Below are 24,242 nucleotides of genomic sequence, written 5' to 3'. Positions count from 1 at the left end.
AAATTATTATTGTTGGGTAGTGATAACTATTTTATTGTTAATTAATTTTTAATTGGTAATTAATTTATATTAATTGATTAATTGATAATTATATTAACTATGTGAAATTGTATGTGGAGTGGGTTGTGTTTTTATTGAGGAATAGGGTGGAATGTAATTTCATGTAATTAAAGTAATTATTAATTTTTATTGATTGCTATTTTTAAATAATTTATTGTTAATTTATTAATAAATCATTAATTCATTACAAAAATTATTTAATTTATAAGTACGTCATTCTTACCCCTACGCTATCCAACACTTTGCATACTGTTGCACTCAATGGAGTGGTAATAGTACATTTTAACCCTGCGCTATCCAACACTTTCCCTACTGTTGCACTCTCTGGAGTGGGAATAGTAATTTTTACCCCTACGCTATCCAACACTTTCCCTACTGTTGCACTCTTTGGAATGGGAATAGTAAATTTTACCCCTACGCTATCCAACACTTTGCCTACTGTTGCACCCACTGGAGTGGTAATAGTAAATTTTACCCCTATGCTATCCAACACTTTCCCTACTGTTGTACTCACTGGAGTGGGAATAGTAATTTTTACCCCTACGCTATCCAACACTTTCCCTACTGTTGCACTCTTTGGAGTGGGAATAGTAATTTTTACCCCTACGCTATCCAACACTTTCCTACTGTTGCATTCACTGGAGTAAGTATATATATTATTTTTTATATGTATCGGCTCGCACAGGCTGTCTGACGCGTGCATCGTACTGGCTCGGCCGTGAATCGCATCCATTGCACGCCACGGTTAGCTTACGACCAAGACGTACGGAGCGGTTCGGACCCGGAAACGAGTCGGTCCGTGAATTTCATGTAGCTCGCATCGTACTTGCTCGCTCGTACAGCTGTACGAGTCGGGTGGAAAACACGCGTACGGTGCGTAGTTTTTCTGGCCAGATCGCGTTCGGTGCCCTTCCGACCCGGATCGGAATAGGCCCCTATATGTAATAGTTATTATTTTTAAACATGTTTTCATATTTTATCTATATTTCTTTTAATTAAATGTGATATTTACTATATTTTACATTTTTTTTAACATTTCAATATTTTTGACATCGATATTTTTTTGCTCGATATTTTTGTACATACCATGATGCAGATAGGATGTTGATATTCTTGACTTCGATATTTTTGTAGCTCAATATTCTGTCCGTTGATATTTTGTCAGTGATTCGTTAGTACAATGTGTATGTTTTTTTTTGGTTTTCTAAAATTGTAATTTGTTTTTTATTGCTTCTGAGGCAGCCACCTGCCCACACACTGTTACAAGACACTCGTTGCCAACTGCAATGCGTAATATACAACGATGAGCATTGCTAGTTTTCACTGCAGCACTGCAGCAGCCTTCGTGACTATTTTTTCATTACAGCAGAACCGAAAGACAAAAAATAACATCTAGGATTCCCAGAGAATTCGATTGTCTTTAAGTTTATGTTGCTCGCATCCTACAAGCATGTCATATAGTTTAGTGGCAGAGTAAATTTATGAAGACACTGGTTCAATTCCTACCGCCTATTCATTTCTCACGAACTATTTCTCAATTGTTTAGTCTGAAAATGGACCGGTAATCATACTTTTTCAAACATATTTGTCTAATCATTACAATGGTCTTTCCAAATCAGACCAGGAAAGGCACCTTTCCGTGTAGACCTACCATTCTTAGGGGCTGATGTTTTGTACTACTTTAAATGATGCCTGCGAGATCCTGTAATTGTTGTAAGTTTAACTATGAACACACATTGAAGATAGATACATTACCAAATTCATGCATAGGTAGCATATCTATGTATTGTATTAATGTGAGGAGTTGTTTTGTTCTTTTTTTTCAGTAAGCCACAAATGCCTAATGTTTTCTTTGTGTACAGCGCTTCCATTTCACAGAAATGCAGAACAAGTACAGTTAAGCCAATCAAATGAACTGTGTGTAATGAAAGGTCACATTGTACATTTTATACAGAGTGTGAATGTAGAACATGGGGCCTGATTTAGAATTTGGTGGGTAGAGGGTCATCTTTCAGGATGATGGAGTACATTGCCTGAGCCATTCAGAGGTGCCTTCGCCCACCAAATATAGAGTTGTCCACCAGTTCCAAGACCTACTCTAAACTTTGACTGGAAGCCCAAGTAAGGGACTACAGAGGAGAGACGTGGCGAGGAAGCGTCGAGAACGTTTTCCAGGGACAGCTACTGATGTCAATTCTGGCTGATAATAAGAAGAATGGTCATCCTGCAACAGGGGCATTTGAACTATCAGAGGTGCTGCCCGACCTGGAGGAGCTGCGGGGAGTGAATTGGTGCTGCTGCTGGTGGGGAAAGGCCGGTGCACGGGACTCCAGAGACCAGGAGTCCGTGCGTTGCATCAGCTGCACTGCGGCCCGCCCACCCGCCCACTACCTCGTTCAATAAGCTCGCGGAACCCGCTGGCGCGGGTCCCGCTTCGTCTACAGGGGCATTTGAACTATCACAGGTGCTGCCCGACCTGGAGGAGCTGCGGGGAGTGAATTGGTGCTGCTGCTGGTGGGGAAAGGCCGGTGCACGGGACTCCAGAGACCAGGAGTCCGTGCGTGGCATCAGCTGCGCTGCGGCCCGCCCTCCCGCCCACTACCTCGTTAAATAAGCTCGCGGAACCCGCTGGCGCGGGTCCCGCTTCGTCTACAGGGGCATTTGAACTATCAGAGGTGCTGCCCGACCTGGAGGAGCTGCGGGGAGTGAATTGGTGCTGCTGCTGGTGGGGAAAGGCCGGTGCACGGGACTCCAGAGACCAGGAGTCCGTGCATGGCATCAGCTGCGCTGCGGCCCGCCTACCCGCCTATTGGTTCACGCCCCTATATTACCCTTTGTCTGCCGCTGAGCGGGACGCGAGCGGGAAGCACCGGACGAAGCCCGGACAAAGGGCGGACAGTCTGTGTCAGTCCAGGACAGGAGGGGGCAGGAGAGGGCTGTGGACAGTACATGTCGCTTCGAGGTGCTCTTATACTTAGGTTGTCATATTAGGTGTTATTCACTGTTCCCTCCCAGCATGTTGTTTATGTAGCGATATCCAGTGGGAATTCAATTGCAAAGGAGGGTAGTGGGTCCGTGTTGTACATCAGGGGCTACCTATTGCCTTTGTGTTGATAAACCTGACCAAGAGTCATTAAGGTTATTACATCATGTCCAAAGCTAAAACCACCCCTGTGATAGCGACCATGGACAATTACCTAGTTAAGATGGTAGATAAGATTAACCAAGAACGAAGAAAGTCCTCGGGGCGGCCGGGGCCCATTGATCTGATCTCCTTAACACCAAATTCTCCTACCCCCCTGCCCGTTTCCTCTCAGGACGTTAGTAATCAATCTAACTACATGGACAGTTCTATCTTGGTGGTACCTTTAGACCAAGATAATTCCGTTAATTTAACATCTGGGGCTCCCACTGTTTTAGTATCTAGCCAGGCTGTCTCCCCAGATCCACTGATTCCATGCCCGACGGCCCCAAGATCACAGAGACTACTTCGTTCCTGCCGGAATAATAGTAAGAATGTTCAACTAAAGCGGGGGGGGAGTCGACCTAACAAGAGAGCAGACCCCTTATTAACTAGCATTGCTCGTGACCCCAATGTTGTGTCAGACAGTACCCCGGTCACTCTAGACAGTAAGCAACTCGACCTTTTAATCAGCACTATAAATGCTAAGTTTGATCTGCTTGTTAAACCTTTACTGATTAAACTTGATATGATTACTGATGAAGTGGCTAGACTGGGAGGTCTGTTGGAATCACATATTAATGCTAGTATAAGACCCCAAGAAAAGGATAAGGATTTAGGAAGTAGTAAAGTTCCCCCGCAGACTTTTAATGAGGTTATACCAACGTCCACGACTAATCTATCTAAGTCATCCTCCGGGGGACCTCGCGAGGAGATAATTACTGCACCTAATACCCCGCTGATTTTGGGGCAAAACAAGTCCTCTTGTAACCCAGCCCCAGGAACTCAGGCAGGACTTAATGCCAAAAGCCACATTATCCCTCGTCTCGATTTACCTCCAGCCTGTGCTCCTTTCGTGGCAGTCCTAACCAACGTCCCCTGTAAGTGAGACAGGACGTAACAATAGCCATAGAGAATCTCATGCCTCATTGAAGAATAAGACTGTGGATTGGTTGCACCGGGAGTGTGGTTTCCCAGTAGCTTTAGCAGATGATATATTAAGCACTAGAAGAACCAATTGGATAGGTAGCTCGCGTAAGAACTGTGGTGGCGATTGCATAGTTGTCAATTTCAGAAATCCACATCTCGCCTCCACCGTTCTAATAAGAGCATCTTCACTCTCTTTCCGGGACCAAGGGATATCTCTTCGTCCCCTAGGGTACTTTTATAGGCATTTAAACAACCGGCCTAATGCTGAACTTGTTGGGATAAGGGATAGAGGATATCAACCTGTCACCACGTCTAATCGATTCCAGTCTTTGAGTGGTCTTGATTGCAATGATTGACTGGAATCAGCTCTAACAAAACCAGTGGATGCAGTTGTTTCCATGGGAGGAGGGGGGGGGTGATGCAATTTCGAGGGTACCAGATATTGTAGACCCTAGAGTTAACACCAGCCCCTTAGCTAACCCCAACGATGTGTCCAGATGCCACGAAAATGTGAGGCAGGTCTATGTTGATGGCCAGGGTGGGGAATCGTCCTCTAATTATGTATCTCATGGCCATATTAGTCCAATACCTTTATCCAATACTCCCAGCAAAAGTACCTGTTTGATTGCCGGCTGGAATGTCGCGGGACTCTTGTCAAAGGATGCCTGTTTGGGATGGCTAGAGTTTATCAATGCTTTTAACATAATTTGTTTTCAGGAAACATGGTGTACGGAACCAATTAATTACAACGGTTTTGTTTCTTATCATCTACCAGCTGTGGCCTCACCGTTGGGCAGGGCAAAGGGTGGGCTCCTGGTTTTGATTTTAGTGGAAGTACCTATCACTGTCAAGAAACATGTATTGGTTGGGGCCCATTCCCAGATTTTATGGCTTTATCAGGAGCAGGGTAGAAATATCCTTTTAATTAACTTTCATAACAACATTTTTGATAGTTCTAGACATCAGGTAGCGTTCGCTTTGGAGACCGCTTTTGCTGACATTATAACAAAGTTTGATATCAATTTTGATCTCATTTGGGTGGGGGATTTTAACACCGCTGCGTGTCCCCTTTACCAATTGTTTTGGGGATGGCGTCCCTCACTTCCCCCACAATTCCTATGGCGATTCATTGAACAAAATCTTGACAACTTACGATATGGAAATATTGGTTAATTTGGAAAATACCTCTGGAGTAATTATCCCCACTTTCACGGGAAGGAATGCTAATACAGTGATCGATTTTATTTTCATGTCTTCTAGCATCAGTACATTGTTTATGGCCCCTGTGGTTGTGGATAATTTACTCAGTGATCAAAACTGTATTACTATCGAGGCTATACTCTGGAAGGAGCAACAGGGTTCCAAAGTTTGTACCATTGCCAATATTGAGCCACATCGACCGAATGGAATCAGAATTAGATGGAAAGGGGATAAAGCGGATAATATGTAAAACTCCATCGTTAAAAATTGTCTAACTGAAATCACTACCATTTTAGAGAGTGAGGTAGTAACGGATGAAATCGTGTGTAATTTTATCAATATTAATCTCATTATAGACAGCAATTTCACCAAATTTTCAAAAGGTAGGAAACTCCAACTAAGGGGGTGGTTTGACATGCATGCACCACTGCGCTCAAGGGGCTTAAAGCAGCATTAGCAGCCAAGACTAGGGATAAAATTGTGATTAGGGAACTTAGAGCAACCTACCAGGCTGCAGTTAAATGTAGGAAAACAGAATTAAGGCAAGAGGCTTGGGATAAATTAGATCAGGCAGCCTTAACTTCGGATTCCTCTTTATTATGGGCGACAGTTAATTGTCCGTTTTTAAAGGATGATAAAATGCCTGAACTGACGGCCAACGTTAGTGTGGAGAACTGGGTTACCCATTTCTCTTTGATCTTTGATTCGGGTAGATCTAGGGGAGTACGCGAAGATGGTTGGCCTGTCGTCCCTCTGGACATCTCCATCGCCGAAGTGCAGGGTAGTATTGCCTCTAGTAGGGGTGGGAAGGCACAGGGGCCCGATGGGGTGCCCATCGATGTGTATAAAACTGAACCAGAGATATGGGGCCCGTTGTTAACTAATGTTTTTAATGCTGCTGTATGTAATGGTGTTCCACCCACCTGGGAGGAATCCATTATTATCCCCATTTACAAGAAGGGAGACAGGGGGGATGTGAAGAACTATCGCCCAATTTCCCTCCTGGACTCCTCAGTGAAAATTATGAGCAGGGTGCTTTTGGTTAGGCTGGAAGAATGGGCTGAGTCTTTTGCCAATATGGCTTTAGGAAGGGTAGAGGGACAATCGAACAATGTCTTAATCTCGAATTATTAATCGGGAAATATACGAAGGCCAAGAAAGGATCCCTCTATCTCTGCTTTGCAGATTTGAGTAGCGCCTTCGATATGGTGGACCACAATATTTTATGGGCTAAACTATTAGAAATGGGGGCACCCGAGGGCATTGTCTATTTCTTGGCACGACTTTATGCCAATTTAAGCACTAGTGTCCGCTATGGTCCGGGTGGGGAGCGCACTCCAAAGTTTAAGATCAAGCGTGGTATTAGACAAGGGTGTGTGCTTGCCCCCCTACTTTTTACTCTTTTTATCAACGATGTTGATTTAGTTTTAAAGACGGTTGCGGCAGATGCACCTAAAATAAATGATTTTTACGTCCCTGTATTACTCTACGCGGACGATGCCGTAATCTTGTCCAGGACCCCCATTGGCCTACAACGCCTGATGGACAGGTTCTCACTGTTCATCAAGGATAGAAAGCTGTTGATTAATAAATCCAAAACTTTCATCATGGAATGTGGTGTGGGACGTAAAAAACCCCATGCCTATTTTATTGATGGGTATAAGGTGCAAACGGTGGAGTCCTTTAACTACCTTGGCATTATTTTTTCTAAGTCAAGTAGCTGGTCCAGTGAGCTTACCCATGTTCGGGCCAAGATGGCGAAATGTGCCCATGGGGTGTTTAAGTTTGCTACTATAATTGGGGACAAACGGATCAAAGATATGTTAAAAATCTACCAAATGAGATGTCTCTCTGTGGCCCTTTATGGTGCTGGGGCTTGGGGACATGACACGGTAGGGAGCTTACAAGTGGAGGAAAATCTCTTCCTTAAGAGACTCCTGTGTTTGCCTAAATCAGCCTCTAATGATTTGGTGCACAGAGAGTTCGGTATTCAACATCTTTCTGACCTGATAGCTATAAGACCACTAATGCTGTGGCGTGCTATCTGGTCAAAGGAAGAGACTTCCCTAAATAGAGCTATCATTGGTGATTGTCTCTCCATTGATGACCACTTAAAGATTCCCTGGATCAAATTTGTTATTAACTGCTTCTTAGAGATTTACGGTTTCAATCTTAAAGAGGACTGTTATGTTGCCTCCAGTCTGTCCAAAGCAGAGATGAAGACTGTCTTTATGAACCATAAATCAGAGAGGCGGGAGAGGGTCGGTGGCAACCTTACTACATGTATGCTCTACGGAAGATTTTGTGAGACTGTGGGTTTTCAAACGTATTTGAGTTTAGTCACCCGAGCTTCCCATCAGTTTGTCCTTACGAGATTTAGGTTTGGGATAGTGCACCATTTGGTGGCCTTCCCATGCATTAAAAAACACCCGAATGGTCCATGCCCATGCGATAATGTCTCAGCACAAAGCACTATGCACTTTCTATTGCTGTGTAATTTATATGGTAATTTTCGCTCAGCTTATCTAAAACCCATCTTTTTGAAGTATGGAGTTAGGAATGTACAAGATGCAATGAAGTTGCTTTTTAATCCCAATCCCGATGTTTGTTTTTTCACTGCTACCTTTCTCCTTCAAGCTATTAAAGCAAGGTCTAGTATGCTATTTTAACTGTTTTTAAATCTTGTAATTTGTACTGTATTTTTATAACCATGGTTTTATGACTGTTGTATTTGCTGTGTAAATGTATGTGCTTTTATGGACTTTGTGTTTAAGCTCTGAATAAAGCCTTATGAAATGAAATGACTGGAAGCCATGTGATGGTGGTTCCTGTCAATGTTGCAAATGTTCGATGCACACCTCCATTAAACAAGACAGCCTCTTGTCAAACTTTTTTTAAAAATCTCCCAAGCGGGAGTCTGTTTTAGAAAAATGAAAAACTAATGAGCCCACACCGTGAGAGCTTTCGTCCATGGTGTGAGAATTATTTATTTTTTACTGTCCCTTACCACCAGGCTTTACATGGCAGTGACATACATAAAAAAATACATAAAGCCATAGGACAGACAGTGTTACATGCTAGCCTCTGACGTTCCATACTCTGTTGGAGGAGTATGTTGGGGATGGAGCCGGAGTATGCTCTGTTGTCAACATACTTTAGGCATCCCTGCTTCTAAACCAAGTGGGTGGACCTTGAATTTTGCATAGAGGTTATTCTGTCATCATTGCGATGGAGTTCCATCTCCGACAAACCATAAATCAGCCACTTATTCACTTCATGGGCCCAAGAAATTACCTATTGGTTGTAGTGCTGGAGAAGCAGTATTTGTACAGCCAGTCCACTTGATGTGTGTGGCAAGCAAGTTATTGCATCATAACAAAAGAAAATACAAATTCATAGCTGCCAAGGCCAGACCTATTGGCTTTGACAATGTTTCTTTCATATTGTTTGCATCCAAACCCCCTCTCTCCTGCTCACCCTTCCTACTAATGATGCTGTTCTGCAGTTAAATCTGGCACAGGGAGACTCAGTACTCCAGTGTTTGGTGTCTTCTCACTTTGTTTGAAACTCTTCCAAACTGGGATTGAGTGCCAGACAATAGCAAAAAGAATAGCAATTCCAAGTTCTCATCCCTTGTAGTTTTCGTAGGGTGGGGAAAAACGTACCATTCCAAAAAAAGCATTTAAGGTACATTTGTATTTTTAGGTCAATAATTAAGTATTCTTAACCTGCAAAGCACATAGTTTGCTTCCATCAGTTACTTTGTGGGCCTTTACATTACATGCTTAGTAGAGCTGGCATGAATGTGAATTAAACCAAACATTGTTCAAATGTGACATTGTTCAAATGTGAGCAGAGATTGATTCAAGTAGTAAAATTGCATGCGTAATGTGGTAAAAGCACATCGGTGATGCACTAAATCCACATCAGCTCACTGAAATTTCAATGTTAGGCTACCACCACATTGCAAATAATACAAAGAAACATAGGACAGTGTTGATGACATGTCATTTCCCAGTTATTAGCATAACATGCAAAACCTGGAGTTACTACCACTTGATGTTAATGCTGCTACAGAGTGATCATTCCAGATTTTTAAGCAGGTTCTAATTGTTTAATTGATGTCCATAATCTTGTTTTTTTTAATGTACTTTTTGTTAAGCCAATAAACAGTCAAATATAATCACAAAGTCAGGCACAAGAGGATACTTAAAGAGAGGCCATAAAATTCAAATCACCTTTGCGTTTTAGCGGATAGAAAAGAAAGAAAAAAAGAAAACGGTAAGTATAAAAAATACCTCTACAAAAAAATAGAGCTCTTGTGGTCACTGATGTCAACATAATTATGAGTACCATATTTACATATTTCATTTATATCAAAGGTTTAACAAAGATACATTGTAATACAGAGAGTGCCAAGCTTAAGGTATTGTGGAGCCCAGATGATTCGTCAGTGCCCCCCATATTGTGACTAGGCCTGGGCTAAAATTTCGTTCCGTTCGCGGAAATTGCGATAATTTGACATTTTCGCGTTCCGCGGAGAGCGCGAAAATGTCAAAATTTCCGCTTTCCGCAGCTTGGCGATAATTTGTTTCTTGCTTGCGCTGTAAAATAATACATTCTCGCGCGCGCGCGATCGCCTTACCTGAATCCCTGCTTTCGCCGACAAGTTTTCTTGATCCGGTCGCGTTCTCCATGAGATGTTGTATTGTTTTTAGCCATTTGCGCTGTCTCGCGACAGTTCGCGCCCGCAGTGACGTCATGTGTCGCGCGATCACGTCTTTCTTCTCGCGATCATGCACCGCGAGACAACTCAAAACAAGATGGCCGCGCCCGCGAGCAACCAGATGGGTAAGTTGGCGACCCGCAACCATGCAGAAAATCTCGCGAACATGCGGGAAAAAAACTTCCGCATCTTCGCGATATTTCCGCTTGTTTGCGATAATTTTAAACATTTTCGCGATAATTTGCGAAAGTGGATTTTGCAAATTCCGCCCACCCCTAATTGTGACACCCAGTCTCCGCTTCTGATGTTCTTAAAGGGTATTTAAGTAATGTTCCAAATTGCACATGGCGTATAGCCTTGCTCTCCACATTTCAAAGGTTAGGGGTTCCTTTTGCTGCCAGAGTAACGCTACACAGAGTCTAGCCACGGCCACAGCAAATGAAAATGAAATATCTGATGAATGAATGTCGACATCTTTTGAGCTGCCATTGCATCCTCTGATACTCCCAAAAGCATAATTGTAGGAGTGATCTCAACCCGTACGGGTTGAGATCACTCCTACAATTATGCTGTGACTTCTGTCAAGAAGACCTCTACCCTATTTATCACCTGTCTCAACTCTGAACATGCATAGAAAATGTGTAGACTATCAGCCGGATCCAACCCACACCTTGTACGTTTACCCTCATTAATCCCTCCCCATCGTGCAATTGTAGCCGGAGTGTAATATAAATTAAATATAGTTTTATAATGTTGTGCTTGAAGGCTAGCCGAAATCAGAAGCTTATCAGCCAGCAGAATAGATTCTTGTAACAAACACCCTTCCTGGGATAACCTATTAATCCATTTTGTGCTTAGCTGAGACTTTGATATAGAGCTCCAATCCTTCCCCTGTTCTTAACTATCTCTAGCAAACTTCTTTTTTGGGCCAAACATATTACATCAGTTTTTCTGGTCAGGTAATCCCTGACCTGCAAGCATTTAAAGAAATCGGTTTTAGGGAGATCATATTCAGACACCAATGAAGAATGAGCCTTAACCCCAGCATCATCTACTAAATCTCCCAAGGTTATGATACCCTTCCGCCTCCATCTACTCATCGTGGTATCAGAAAAAACAGATACAGGAAGTGCTAAGGATGTAGTGGGGGTGTAAAAGTTAAGCTTTCCGATTCACAGATATCGCCGGATTTGAATCCACGCCTTATAAGCAGCCTGGACCACTTTGAAGCGTTTTTTTATTGTAATAGCTAGGCTCAAGTTTTTGAAAAAAACTGCTCTCCTCATCAGGGCCTAACAGCAATTGAAAAATATGCGGGACACCGCTACCTTTGCCTCTCCTTCTCCAACCACCAAGATACCCACATGTGGAAGTAGGCAGGCCCAGTAATAAAATTGAGAATTAGGCATTGCCCAGCCCCCTCTGGATCTTGGCAAGGTCATATATTTCATTGAGCGGTGCGGTTTTCCTTGAGCCCATAAAAAAACTACCACAGATAGAATGTAGCTTCTGAAGCTTTTTCCTCGTGAGTTCCAGGGGGACCGATCTAAAATAATACAGGACTTTAGGTAAGATATTCATCTTTATGACATGACATCTGCCAACGATTGACTGATGTAGGCTCTCCATTCTGTCTAGATCCCTTTTAATTTTTTAGACCATCGGATCCCAATTAGAACGTAGCATTTTCTCAAGACATGCATTGATGCATACCCCTAAGTATGTTGCCTCCTCTACTACTCAAGGGTCACTAAAGCATGCATGATCTGTACAAACTACTTGTGTCTTGGCTATATTTAGCATATACCCAGAATTTTTCGCAAATAGGGATGCTAATTGCTCAATCTCTTCCAAGAAGTTAGCTGGGTCGGGCAAGACTATTGCAATATCATCCGCATATGCTAGTATGTTAGCCTGGCCCTGTCCCAGCCTCGCTGGTAATGAATTTAATCAACTCTCCAACAAATTTAAAAAATGGTTGATATAGAGTACTAAGAGTAGGGGGAACAAGGGCATCCCTCTCGGGTACCCCTTGATATTGACACAAAATCTGATTCCATCCCTAGCGAGCATATTTGCGCCACGGGTGAACTGTACATTGCTCTAACTGCTTGGATGAAACCAGGCCTAATACCCTGCCACCGCATAGTTGTTCATAGAAGCCCCCAAGAGACACGGTCAAACGCCTTCTCTGCATCAAGTAATACTAGTCCACATGGAGCTTTTTGCACACTAGCCAAATCCAGTAGAGTGACTACCCTGCTGATGTGGTTGACCGTGCCTCTTCCGGGGATAAATCCATGCTGACGCAGAGAGATCAGGGAAGCAATTACTCGGGAGAGTCATATGGCCAAGATCTTTGTGTATACATTCCCGTCACAGTTCAAAAGGGAGATGGGTCTGTATGACCCAGGTAGAGTAGAGGGTATATCTTTTTTTTTTAAAATAACTATGCTAGCAGTATCCCATGATGCAGGAGGGTCCCCTTTCTGTGCTGCCTGAAATACTGCTAGCATGTCTGTTTGAATCTCAGCAAAAAAGTCTTATTAACATTCATGTGGGATATTCTCTGGTCCAGCCGCCTTCCCTGCCGCTAGGGAACCTACCGCCTCCACAAGTTCTTCTAGAGTAACAGGCTCCTCTAAATACCTCCGCTCATCAGTACTTAGCTTCCTTCTATTTAGATCCTTATAGAATCTTTCAGATTTATCCTTACCATTATAATCCTCTGAGTACAGCGCCTCGTAATAGGTCTTGAAAACCTCCATAATTTCCGCCGGTTTTTCTACAAGCTTCCCACATGGATCCTCAATGGCTGTAATTACATCTTGTACCTCCTTACATCTAATCTTCTTGGCCAAGCATCTACCTGTTGCCTCCCCGTACTCGTAGCACTCCCTCCTAAAAAGACAGTACTTTTTAACAATATCCTTAGCCCACTCCCCGTTTATTCTGGCCTTGCAGCGAGCCACTTCAGTTTGTGGCTGGGTAACATCTCCTCTCATCTGTACAGCACATATCAACGCATATTCAGCTTGTTGAAGATCTACATAAAGCCCTTGCATGAACTGTTTTTGTTGCTTGTGAGCATACAATCCGAAGCTCAGGATTTCTCCCCTTAGCCCCGCCTCTAAGGCATCCCATACAATACCACATTTCGTAGAATTACGATTGATGGCCAGAAATTGATTAATCCAGTGCCGTATATGAACTATAAAAGACTCATTAAGTAAAAGCTTTCTATCAAAAGAAAAAGAGGTACAGGACGTGTCACAACCTGCATTGCAAGTTTAAGCACCAATGGATTGTGGTCCGATGTGATTTTAGGGAAAATCTGTATATGTGCTTCTGGTAAACATGTATTGGTACCAAAAATATAATCTAATCTGGCCATCTTTTGGTGTGGGCAAGAATAATGTATGTACCCTGGATTTGGGTATTTCAACCTAGACCAAGCATCATCAAGGCAGTGCTCATACATAAACTGCTGTAAAGCCTTATATACTATAGGTTAACCTACCTGAATACTTGCCTCCAGTCATACCCTTAGTAACTTCATCCAACTGAATGTTAAAATCCCCATAGAGTACCAAAGGGGAGGCCCATGACGCCAACTCGATATTCAAGTATTCTAGAAGCTGTGCTTAATCATGATTAGAGCCATATACCGAACATAATGTGAGCTTCTTGTTAGCCACCAAGCATTCCGCCATTGCCCAGTGACCATATTTGTCTGCGAGACTTCTACCAACAATTAAGAGGTTATTCCTAGCAAGAATAGCCACCCCTCTTGTACTAGTCCCTTGTGTAGTGCACACTAAAAGCTTATACCCTAGCTCCCTTAACACCTTGTGTTTACTCCAGGGGATATGCGTCTCTTGCAGACAGATCACATCCGAGGACATAGTCCTGATTTCCTGCGCCACTCTCTGCCGCTTAGCTCTATCATTAGTTTCACGTACATCAATGAACATATAGACAAAACATTAATTGTTAATCTATTTTAACACTAACCTGCCATGTCCCTCTCTGCCCAAAAGTCACATCCATACATATTTTAACACTTTTATTGGCTTATTTTCACTTTTCACCCCTCGTGCCCCTAGGGCAGTTCCCCCTCCCAGGACTTCCTCCCTCACACACCCCTGCACCTCCTCTGCCCTTGGAGAGCCTCGCCAACCCCACCGCAGATAGCCCTCCCCCTCTTCCCAGTCCCCACTTACAGTAAGAATTTTTTTCAAACACAAGACATTTTGATGGTCAGCAAACTCTCATGAAATATATACATTTGCCACTTATTAACACAAGCAAAGCTCTAACCAAATTCTTATTTCCTTCTGCCCCCTAATCTCATGTAAATATGCCTTAGCCTTAACCTCAGACGTGAAAAATTGCGTGTTATCGTTATATAATATTTAAGTTTCACAGGATTCTGAAGGAGTGCCTGAGCTCCTTTAGCTTGAAGTGGACTTATCAATTGCCGCTTCTGCCATCTTTTTTCCACTGTTGTGTGACAGTAATCGGGGCACACAAAAAACTCAAAATCAGCTCGCTTTCTCTTCCTATCTGGTCTGGCTAAATCATACAAGGCCTGTCTGGATAAAAAATTAGAAAGACATATTAATATAGCTCTGGGTTGTACATCAGAGCAATTAGATGCTGAACGATTATTTAATTGAAAAGGAAATCGGTGGGCTTGTTGCACCTCAATGTCCCATGACCATTGTGTCAATTCAGGAAAAGCTTCAGTGGAAAGTCCCACAACAAACCTCCACGGATTGGAGCCTTTGGCACCTTTGGGTATCCCCAAAATTCTTAAGTTATTGCGTCGAAGGCGATTTTCCATGTCTTCTCATTTCTAAGAAATATCGCTCTTTTGGGTAGTCAGAGCATCTGTAGCCACCTTCTGGTTCATCACTTCATCCTCAAGGGTTGAGATCCTATTCTCTGCTTCAGAAATCCTTTCTGCAAACTCCGAGCAGGGTTTAGCCAAGCAAATTTTGAAGTTTGCAGCAAGCGCCCTGTGTTTTCTGACTCTCAGCCCGTGTTTCGTCCCTGAGGGACATGATAGTCTCATAGAACACAGCTAAGGAGATATCTTCCTGATGTTTGGATAATATTAGGCTGGTCTTGTCTCATAGCCCCCCCGGAGGCTATAACAATATCCAAAGACATAGAAGACAGTTGTTCCTGGGCGGGAGCAATGATTGAATCCATTGACTCTCGGGGTAAGAACATAGGTAGCTTCTTACGTACAGTGCCAAATAAATGCGGCAAAATCTACGCACCCGGGGTCTCCTCTTCCTGGTGTGTGCTACTGGCCTCACTCCATTGGCCGTTCGGTCAGCCTGAGGGGACATCTGATAGTTGCAGTGATTCATCCTCTGATGAATTAGAATGGTCAGACTGCGAAAAAAAATGATCTGCTGTATCACCCTGGGCCGGTTCTGTCCCATCCATTATGTGGAGCTGTCCCCTATCTATTTAGTGGGGTCTGTTTCCCCTTCAGCGATCATGAGCGCTGGGATATTCTTTTCCATGGCACTCCCTGATATTATCTGTACTTGGGTACCCTGCCCCCTGCGTGCGTATATCGCGGACTCAGATCGAAAGCCTTCCTGCCCACCCTGAGTCATGTCAGCCTCAGTCACATCCTCAGTAGGCCTGGGGGGTGAACTTCTCTCTGTTCACAGAGTTTGCGGAGTTTTCTGCACTCCGCACTTCGCGGAGCTCACGGAGTGCAGAAAACTTCGCTTTGCGATGTGCAGTGGAATTTTGTCCCCGCTCGTGATCGCAAACGATAAGTTCACAATCGCAAACGGTAAGTACACGAGCACGAGCTGCTGCTCGGGTAAAATTTCTACCCCAGGTGCAGGAATACCAGCAGAAACTGTAGTTTGCACTGCAGTCTGCAACTCGCGGAACTTCGCAAAGATTTTTTGTAACTTCCGTGTAGCAAAACTACGCGAACTACGCCCAGGCTTAATTATCAGTCACGTCCTTGCAGCCTGAATTCCCCAGCTGCCCAGGGCTCACCTCCACTGTCCATGCCATCTGCATAGCTTCATCCATCCGACCCTCAGGTTGTGTAACAGTCTTTCCTTTTTTTCGAGCCAGAAAGAGTACAGGAGTTGTTGTTTTCCTCCCTGGAATCGATATGCGGCTACTGCCAACTGCCGTATTCACAACCGCTTCCTGTTGTTTTGTGTTTGAGGCATTTTCCGGGAGTTTCAGAGAGACAGTGCCTTCCCCGCAGCACGCAATCTTTCTGCTCGAGCATTCCTCAGGGGCATCCTCATTCCAGCCGCCTCAAGCCAGCCCCGTGACACAGTCTGTACGGTGGGGGCACCTGGTCAGTCGAGCAGAAGAAAATGCGATCCTGAGACCACGAGTCGTAATCCGTCGTGATGTAAGTAAGTCCCACGGCATCCCGTAACAGTTCATATTGGTTTAACAAATTTTGGCAAATTTTTATCGTATCATGCCATCTTGTTGCGATAACCGTTGGGGAGAGCTATCTGCAGCGAGAGCTCACTCAGCCGTAGCGCGGCCGCCATCTTGCCTGACTGATTCGAATAATGATTCATTCTCTTGCTTTGTATGCTGTATGAATGTACTATTTTACTCTATATTTTCTACGGTACCTTAACTTTAGTGAATCAAGCAAAATTGATTTTAGGGGGTGGAACCAGCTGGGCCCCAAGAATGTACATCATCTTTATGGCACCTGTAAATGGTCTGATCCTCAAAATCTGACATGCCTAGGAATGGTCATACGTTTATCAAAGTAGGGCATTATGTTAGGAATACAGGCCCTCAGAGCACTGAAATGCTGAAGCCTGCTTCTATGCAAGTATCACAAGTGGCCTTCTCTCTTTTAATCCCCCTTGTCCGTAGTGCAAAAATTCAGTTGCACACTACGGGCCGTATTACAGAAAGTGCCTTGGGGATGAAATAGGCATGTGCGCCCTGGAGCAATTTGGTGTTACAGAAGGTGCTGCAGATTCTTGTGAGTCCCCTTCTGTAATAGTGATAGCACTAGTGCATATTTTTGCGCCAGCGCTTTTCAAGAGGGCATTCCAGCATTTGCATGGGGTTGTGACCCCTAGAAAATGGGGGAATCACTTTACTTCTGCACCCACACCATATTATGGGTGCGGTCGCAGAGGCAAACACCTTTAAGAGGTGCACTAAAATCACGCCTCAAAAAAGTGGTGCTCTTTCACTGTACCTCCTAAAAGCAGCTCTCTGGAAGGGAGACAGGGGGTTCCATGGACCCACCACACATCCCAGCAAGGGGTCTCTAACCCCTCTTCATAGTACAAGTGGGTGCCACCTGTACTGTAAAACATGAAGCAGCTTTGAAGAAGCCATTCCGTATTCCACTTCTATGAGTTCATGGCTGCCACAGGGACAGCACATTCTACATAATAGGGTGTACTTTTTTTTTGCACCAATTCTTTATTAGGGATTTTTCTGTTTTTCCAAAATAAAAACAGATCATACATCAATCAGGTATCATGCATAGAAACCAAAGTTCAGTCATCGCCACTTGGTACAGCAAAGCCCGGGAGCACTGAAAATAACCCACAAAGGACACTCAAGAGGGCAAAAGAGCAGGCCGCAGCCCAGTATCGGGCGGGGGAGGGAAATGTCCCCCACTGGATGTTAAGGACCATCATAGCCCAAAAGCTGGTGGCGAAGGACAACGGGGCTAGGGGGCAGTGGACTACAGATCCAGGGAGGAGTTAGGGCACAGGGAAAAAGACCCTGGGTCCAGAGGGGCAGGAGAAACAGGGAAGAAAATCCATGTGGTATCTGAGGGGGCATTTAGGAGGGGAGACGTCCACAGGAGGACAGGATAAGGAACAAAGAACAAGGGTGATGTCCCCCAATTGCTGCAGAAACCAGGCAGGAAACAAGCAAGGTGTGGGGGCAATATGGAAAGGAGGTTGCCAACCACCTCAGGGCGGTTCTGGGCCAACAACAGCAAGAAAAGGACCTCAGACAAATTTCAAAGATGTCTAGGTTGTCATTGTACTTGTACGTCACCAGTTCATGGGCAGAAATGCTTTGAAGTTTGATGTGCCATTCCCTGACGGGGAGGACCACCGGCTGCCACCAGTATCAGAGGAGCAAAGCTTTGCCACGGCGAGTGCAGCAGTGACCAACCTATGTTCGTGGAAGGTGAGGTCCTGGAAGTTCGAAATATCATGAAGGAGAGTGAGGTGATGCAAGGGGGTAACCGGAAAGGAGCAGTAATGTTGGAGCTGAGACAAAATACTGCAAGAGACAGACACGTCCTGAAGATACGAAACAAGTCGCAGTGATACGCATCATACTTCAGCAGCAGTCTCGAGAAAGCAACATTGCCAGCTTAAGTTTCCATGGCGGCCAATACCAATCATGCAACACCTTAAAGTACAAGGATTTAAGCCAGGATTTCTGAAGGACCCGGTCATGCCCCACCAGGAGGGAAGCAGAGAGGAGTGTACAGACGCGTGACCAAATGCGCTGCCACCTGTGAAACCACAAGCTGCCTGAGAAACTCCTGCAACTCTAAGTAGCTGAAGTCTATCAAGAAGGGGCAGTCATATGACATATGACAAGAGATCATGTGACCAATGAGGGCAAAAAAATGCCACAACATGACCAGAATCACAGCTGTAATGCATGGCACCCAGGACATGTATGTGAGCTGAAAGAACAGATGAAGGAGCAAAAGTCTAATCTCTAGTGGGTGAAGATTATCCCTTCATCACCCCATGCAGTCTGAACCTATTTTGACATTACTTTACACAGGACCTTGCTATTTTGTCTTAAGCTTCTGGAATATAGCACACTGGGAGATCTACATTCCCTATGGAATCTAATTCCTGCTACATTTGTCTGTGACTACATAGGTCTCATCTATCTTACTTCCCAACTATTGCCATATGAAGCCATATTATGGAAGAAATGGAAGAAGGATTATTTTAGACCATGAGTAGGGCTTCACATGAATTAGTAAGAGGTTCATTGAGACCCATCAGTAGAAGCAGAGATATCTAGTGGTGAGACAACACTCTTGCTTGCAATGTGTGCACTATCTGCAGATTTGATAGACAATATTAAGAGGATTGAAATCAAGTTGATGGCTGTGAAATTGAAAGTTATGTGCCTGGATAGGATTGTGGAAGGTTTAGAGCAGGGAAAATGAAGGCCCAGAATTCAGTGTCAAGAACAATGGATGAATACATCTAGCAGAGGAGTACAAGACCTGTTGCCTTTAAACCTTGTGCAATAGTGCTTATCGTCATGCTTAATGTGAGGACTGTAGGCCTCAATTAGAGTATGGCTGAGCAGGAGCACCACAATTAATTGATATCCGGGACATTATGATTGCCCTGTTCTGTTGAGGGCATGGTGATTGTCATTAATTTTCTCTACATGGAAAATGTAGACTGTCTAGGCTACGCAGAAAGCAAAATCACTATCCTTCCGGGCTGTCTAATATTTGTATTAAGAAGGAAACTGCCTGGTTACACATTTGCTCTGTGTTATGAATTGTATTCTCATTATGCATCCTTTCCCTTAGTGACCTATTCCCTGCTGCTCAGCCAGTGTGAATGTGGTGTGCGTGTGGAATGTTGGAATGCTTGATGAGGTAGTGGAATGCTGGAGTGCCTGGTGTGGGTGAAATAGAGACAGTTCGAGTGTGTGGGTTGAGCAGCAAGGATGCTGCTTCTGGTGGGGCCGAACTTCATATCTTCTACTTACCATTTAAACCTGTAACTGAGCTTAATTAACCTTCTACTTATAACCTACTTCATGGCTACATCTGGTCTTCCTTCTGATACGCAACCCCTCAGTGTTGTGAAATGATCTGTGGTGGTGCTGACTTCCTTAACAACGAAGATATGCTGGCTAAGCATGCGGGGCCCGCTAAATAGCGGGGGTAGTTCTCCATCAGCAGTGGCAAAGGTCAAGACTTAAGCTCCCCCTGTGAGCTATTGGACCATCTGCAACGATCTATATGACGTCCTGTGTGCTTAGATACAATTTGAAGGGGATCCTATCCCAGAATGCTTGAAACCCCCAACCAGATGCCAGAGGAGCCTCGGATGGATGTGATGAATAAGGTAATCAGAGTGCCACTAAAACTTCCCGCTTGGCGTGAGGAGAGAGTGCAGCTAGGGATAGCTAGGTGATGATTACTGGGAAACATGTACACAGAAAGGAGTAGCATTTTAAAGCAGCTATCCAGAAGAAATCTTTAGCAGTAGTATGTTCTTGCCTGACTTATACCCTGAAACTTTATACTCCATGGCACTCTGGAGAGAAGGGAAATGACGCCACAATGCCTGATGACTTTGGCGAGTGCCCCAGTGAGCCTCAGGGTAGAGTACACACGGAAACGATTCTTGTTTGTGGGGGCCATTCCGCACAACATAATGAGCCGAGTGTATCAGCTGACAGGGATTTCACTGGCTGGATTAAGTTCTTCTTCGAGGGAGGAGAGAGTGGGAAGTCGGGGATCGGTATTATTTGTATGTATTTCTTACACTTTCTCTCTGCTTCGTATCCCTCCTCTCAGATGGGGCCATTCTGATTCTAGTCTACTCTTGGGAGGTGTATGTCGAAAACATTAATATGCTGTTTTTTCAATAAAACAGATTTAAACAATAAAATGCATTTGCAACATGAAAACTGCTGATCATATTATAAATTGATGCTTTAAAGTGCTATTAATGTTTTAAATTGAGCCCATGGCCACTTCTAATAGAGTTATAATGGATTATAAACATGCGATTATAATGTTAAGGGGAAACGGATACCACGCAATATGCCACCGTTCTTATTTGCAGTTCTTGTCCAGCATTAATCACGTGAACTCAGTAATTAATATTCACCACTTTAATTTTGTGTTTAAGAGGCACTGTGAATACTGACTCGTGACAAGTTTTAACACTGCACAAACTGTGATATGTTGGTGTGCTGACGTAAAGATAACTTTTTTTTACAGTTTTTCTTTCTTTAGCAGAATGGTAAAGGAAGCCTTTTCCACGTTTTAGCTCATGGGAGTTATTAAACAAAAACAGATGGTCTGTTTATATCATTTTCACCAGTGTGGATTTAAATGAAATCAAAATTACCTATACCATTGGTGGAAATGTAAATGCAATATCATATGACTCATCCATCCACATTTGACCTCACCCTTAAACCATGTGAGAAAATCTAATATCCTAGCAAGGGTTTTGGCATTTTTGACTTTGCACATTTGTCTGTGAGATTCATAAATTTAGTTTTGCAGACACGAGAAGGGCTTTTTAGTGATATGCATTAAAATCAGGGAGGGGTTACTGGCGCCAGGATACCATCTCATCAATTTGAAGATGATAGACTTTTTCCCAGCTGGTGTATATAATCTCCTCACCTTTTCTATTTTTATCTGTCATATAAAACATGTATGAGTGCTGGGTTTACACGAAAGATCATCCTTTGTAATTTTCTGTCAATTATGGTTTTCATATCGTGTAGCTAAAAATAATAATGCCATCTTAGTCACTTCAACATACATGTATCCAATGAAATGTGCAAGTATATCCAGAAGGTAAATACTAATTATTGCTTGAAAAACCTATAAACATTTTAGTTGTGCAGAGTTTTTTATCAATGTCCCTCTGTCCTAAAACTGTACAGCTATATAATAGCATAATATAGTCTGACTGAATCATATGTGTTTACATGCAATCGATGCAATTATGGCTCTCGTTAAATGAGAATAAGCCGATGATTACTGCAATTATTTATTATTAGAATCGTTTCTTTATGTTCCCTGATAAATATTACTACACTGGCCTTTCTTAATTCTCTGGTGTTTTCTTCGTTTCACCATCCTTCATGCTGATCCCTTCAGAGTATCGTCATGCACAATGACAGCCATCCAACCAATGGGACGTCTGGAGCTTCAACTCTACACAAATGTGCAAAAAACGGCAAGCATATCTATTGATCTGCTCGATGAACGCACAGTAAGAACAGTCACCAGAGTCTCTGCAAATGTATGGAGTTTCGCTTGCTTAAAATAGATTTCAGTGCACCAATGAGAAAAGGGCACAGGACCACCCACTCTGAGAAATGTGGTTGTCTGATTCACACACATTGTCGTGAGCCACCCAGACGCTACCCAACAGTGTTGCCAGCATGCATTCCAAAGGCCAGATGTGGTCCGACGGCTTAGATAAAGTTGCTCTGACCGCTGGGCAGAGCTCGTCACCACTAGAAGTTGTGTGCAGTATATTTTTACACACGCAGTCCAGCGGGCCTCATCGGGGCCTAGCACATACAGATCCCCCGCCCATATGCTGGCGATGAAGGGGTCATATCCCAGCTTGTGCAGTAGCTGCCTGTGTGCATCTGCTGCCTGGCTGTTCTGGGGTTGTGGTGGCTTAGTCTGAGGATGCTGCTGAGGTGGCGCATTGTAGGCTATGGTGCGTGGCCGCAATGTGAGCAGAACCCACAAGGTGAGCAGTGACATTGGTGAGCACCGAGTGAGCGAGGTTCCACCTGCTGGCATGCAGGTGCACAACAGTGGTTCCGGCTGCTTGCCCCCTGTGGCACCCGTGACCCAGCTTGGTGTCCGATAGAGGGCTACAGCATTGAGTTCTGGTCAGGAGTTGGCAGCCGCATCCACACCTAGAGGTGTCGTGGTGCAGAGTGCTTGAGATCAGTGCGGTAGCTGGCACATGCTTATGCCCCAGGAAGGAAGATCTCTGCAGGGCCCTCGTAGTGTGTTGGTTGCTGCCACAAATGGATTCCTTTGAGGATAGCAGGTGCCCCCTCCCCGTTAATACTCTGGTAAGCAGGGAGTGGTGCAAAGCCTAGGGCTGTCCCAAGGCCCCAACCTAGGGGTGGACTGCCAGAATTGTGGACCGAAGGGGAGAGGCCATGTGCAGTAGGTACCTGGAGAGAGCAGATTGGCCAACGCACAGAAAGAAGGTCCCAAGACCTCATGACAAGGCAGTAGGCGCGTCCAAGCAGCATGTTGACGTCGCCACCACCAGAAATGCTTGCCCCTCCCTTAAACCCATTGCCCCCATTCAGTCAGCTGGCGGACCCAGCAATGACCGTGCTGAGATGGCGCTAATAGATCGGCCATTTGCAACATTATTTTCACGCCACCCGAGAGACTGACGGTGCAGTTAAGAGATCAATCATGTTACACATGTGAGGTGATGAGCTATACAATCTCTTCGAGAACTTACCTAACACAGGTGCTGACCACAAAATTGATGTCGCCGTCACAGAGCTCAATAGACATTTTGATCTCCAGTTGAATCCAGATTATGAAAGGTTTAAACTCTGGCAGGCGTGACAAGCTGAGGGGGAATCCATATACACTTTCTTTGCATGGCTGCGCAAGCTAGCGAGCACGTGCTCTCGCATTGACAAATTATACGAAATCAGGCCCTAGTTGATTCAAGGGTGCCTCTTGTCAAATCTTTGCAAGCTCATTTTGCAGCAGTCAGGTGTCTCACTCGATAATATCCTGATCCTCGCCTGCTCCCATGAATTGGCTGACAGAAGAGCAGGGGAAATGGAGTCGGCTCTGGCACACCGATCCTTAGGCTCGCCATCTACGAGCACTGTAATAATCAATGAGGAGCAGGCAGAGGCCATACAGTGGCAGCTGGCAAGAACAGGTGAACTTCCATGTCAAGACCTCGTGACAAGAGTTGTACGAACTGTGGTTCTGTATACTATCCACCAAGAGGGTGCCCAGCACAGGGCAAGAAAGGCCCAAGATATCTGCAACCGCTAATCACCAAATACATACCAGGGCATAGTTTAAGGTCATTAGAAAAGGCTCTGGTTACTGTACCGAGATTTTTCTGAGCAAGAATAGGGGAACGCTCATTCAGGTGCCGTGCAGCAATAATTTGGAACAGCCTACCGATGGATCTAAGAATAGAACCATGCGAAAGCAGTTTTCGTAGGCAGCTAAAGACATGGCTGTTTGTACTACCTATTCTAGGATAGGACTTGATATGGCCACACGTCGCTACTGGTCTGGCACTCTGAAACCTAATCTCTTAGAGCTATCTCTCAGCACGGGGACACACTGGTGGTGTAACCATGCGCTCTAGGGGGCATATGTAT

Source organism: Triturus cristatus, chromosome 3_2, assembly GCF_964204655.1.
Source record: "Triturus cristatus chromosome 3_2, aTriCri1.1, whole genome shotgun sequence".
Taxonomy (NCBI): domain Eukaryota; kingdom Metazoa; phylum Chordata; class Amphibia; order Caudata; family Salamandridae; genus Triturus; species Triturus cristatus.
This window is presented reverse-complemented; position numbering follows the sequence as displayed.